Genomic DNA, 2,449 nt, shown 5'->3' on the forward strand with positions numbered 1-2,449 from the left:
AAGCAAGCTGCCTTCCCTCGAACCCACCCTCCACTGGAGAATTAAGGAAAATGGGTTCAGTGGAGGAAATAATCCGTTAAGCTATCCACCCTCAGGGGTATGCTTTAGGAGATTTGGGGAAAAACCCATAACTGAATCAAGGTGATTGGCTTTCCAGGGTGGTTGTAACCCAATCCCATCAAGGAACTCCCTAAAGGTGGCAATAAATAGAGCTGTGTAGAGGGAGTGTGTCCTTCCTTCCAGGGAGAGGCAGCCTGGGGCCTGAGTGAGCCCTTGCTCATCAGGGAGCACCCTTCCTTGTAAGCCTTGCTCAGCACAGCTTTCTGCCTGCTCTGGTGAGTCTCAGCCTGGTAGAAGGGGCTTCCTTCCTGGCTTCCTTTTGTAAAATTATGCTCACTTTTTGCTCTCTATGCCTTAGGCATGAGGGCACCCAGAGAGGTTATCTTAAGAAATACAGCCTCTTGGCTCCTTCTGGTTTAAATGGATTTGGATTTGAATTGGAAGTTTTCCCCACTTAGGTCAGAGAGAATATGGCAGAGCAGAGGTTGTTGAAGCCACAGTGGTGGTGGTTGATCCACGGTGGGCTTTAGGAGCTGTGAGGCAGGATTGCTCTGCCTGCAAGTCAGTTGCAGATGCCTGTGCTCTGGACCTCAAAATACAGGCCTGGGGAAAAAAAAGAAGAAGAAGAAACAAAATATAGGCCTGGAACCTGCTAACCTCTGTGGCCTCAATGTCTCTGCCAACAGCTGGTGTCAGGGTCTCTCCCTGTGCTCAGGCCAGGTTGGCAGGGAGGACGTGCCCCCAAGCCAAGGCCCTCCGTGCCTCTTATTTTGTGTGGAGGCAGGAGGGCAAAGCAGGATATCTGAATTCTGGGTGGTGGGACCTGGGCGGGGCGCAGGGCGTGGTGTCCACCTCCACTCCGTTTTTTCACAACAAACAAACCAATCAAATAAGACCTTTCATTCCTTCAAAAAAATAAAATTATTAAATGCCTACAGCCCTGAAAGCCACAAACTCTACCCTCATGGTGCTTACAGTCTAGTGGGGAAGAGATACGATAATATAATAAATACATAAAATATAAATTATCTAGGATATTTCACGTTGACTGGTGCTCTGGAGAAAAATAAAGCAGGGGAGAGGGACAGGGAGATACAGGGTGGTAGGGAAGGCGCTTAGGAGATGCCTGTGTCTTAGAAAACTCTTCACATCAGTAGATAGGAGCTCCTGTAATTTTAATTGCTGAAGTACTTCGTTTTCAGGATGTGCCACACTTGTTTATCAAACTCCCCACTTTTATGATGGTTTCCCATCTTCCCTTATTCTGAATCATTTGACAGTTGCTGTATAGCACTCGTTAGATTCTGAAAAGGATAACATTTCTGAAGTCAGCATGTGTTTTATATTTCCTTGCTAGGTTCCTGGACTCCAGCAGCTGGTCCTGGTGTCCTGCTTCCCTCTTCATCCCTAGCTGGCTCGCCGTCTGCACCCTCAGCTCAGGTGCACATGGCCTCCAGAGGCAACAGACCCAAGCCCCAGAGCATTCCACTCAGCTTGGAGGGAATCCAACAGAACCAGCGGATGTGGTTGGTGAAGCTTCCTAAATACCTGTCACAGCAGTGGTCTGAAGCTTCTGGAAGCGGTGAAGTAGGGAAGCTGCAGATTGCCAAAAATCGAGGAAAGTCTGAAATCTCATTTATTTTGAATAAGGAACTTACAGACATTCGGGGTACAGATGGACAACCTGCCCCGGTCATTGCTCCCAGGGAGCATCAGCTTGTCTTGCAGGGGGTCAGAGGGCAGGTCCTCACAGTGCTGACTGAGCGTGCACCGGATCAGCTGTCCCTGGAAGGAACGGTGGTACATCGGGGAGAATGCAGACCTGCTCTGAGTGAAAACTACATGAGGCTGAAGAGAAAGCAAATAGAGGAGTCTTCCAAACCTGCCAGAACCGTACAGAAACTGGAGAAGGTAGTCACGACCAATTATAAACCTGTTGCCAATCATCAGTACAATATTGAATATGAGAAGAAAAAGAAAGAAAATGGAAAGAGAGTGAAGGCTGATAAAGACCAAGTTTTAGCCTTGCTATTCGCTGCCTTTGAGAAACACCAGTATTATAACATAAAGGACTTGGTTGGCATCACTATGCAACCTGTGGTGTACCTGAAGGAAATCTTGAATGAAACCGGTGTTCAGAATGTAAAAGGGCCCCACAAAAACACGTGGGAGCTAAAAGCAGAGTACCGGTATTATCCGGCAGCAGCTAAGAGTGAGTGAGGCAGCCCTTTGTCAAGAAGCGTCGATATGAGCGTGACAATCTTCCGACGCTAAAAGTGATGTGAGGCTGTGCTATTATTGCTAAGAGATAGGGCGGTTAAATATCTTTTTAAGTATTCACATTTAGATTGTGAAACAGGGAAATAAAAAAAGATGTAAACGGAGAAAA

The 2,449-nt window shown here is 47.2% G+C and overlaps 1 pseudogene across 1 annotated transcript; it reads left to right on the top strand.

Moving 5' to 3' along the window:
- The first annotated feature begins 237 nt into the window (after positions 1 to 237).
- On the top strand, positions 238 to 2,449 carry LOC114899496 (annotated as a pseudogene). The gene is made up of 2 exons (XR_003794598.1): positions 238 to 335; positions 1,418 to 2,449. The product of XR_003794598.1 is annotated as a general transcription factor IIF subunit 2 pseudogene (transcript).

The sequence above is a fragment of the Monodon monoceros genome, unplaced genomic scaffold (assembly GCF_005190385.1).
Source record: "Monodon monoceros isolate NGI ecotype Baffin Bay Population unplaced genomic scaffold, NGI_Narwhal_1 Super_Scaffold_18, whole genome shotgun sequence".
NCBI classification, from domain to species: Eukaryota; Metazoa; Chordata; class Mammalia; order Artiodactyla; family Monodontidae; genus Monodon; species Monodon monoceros.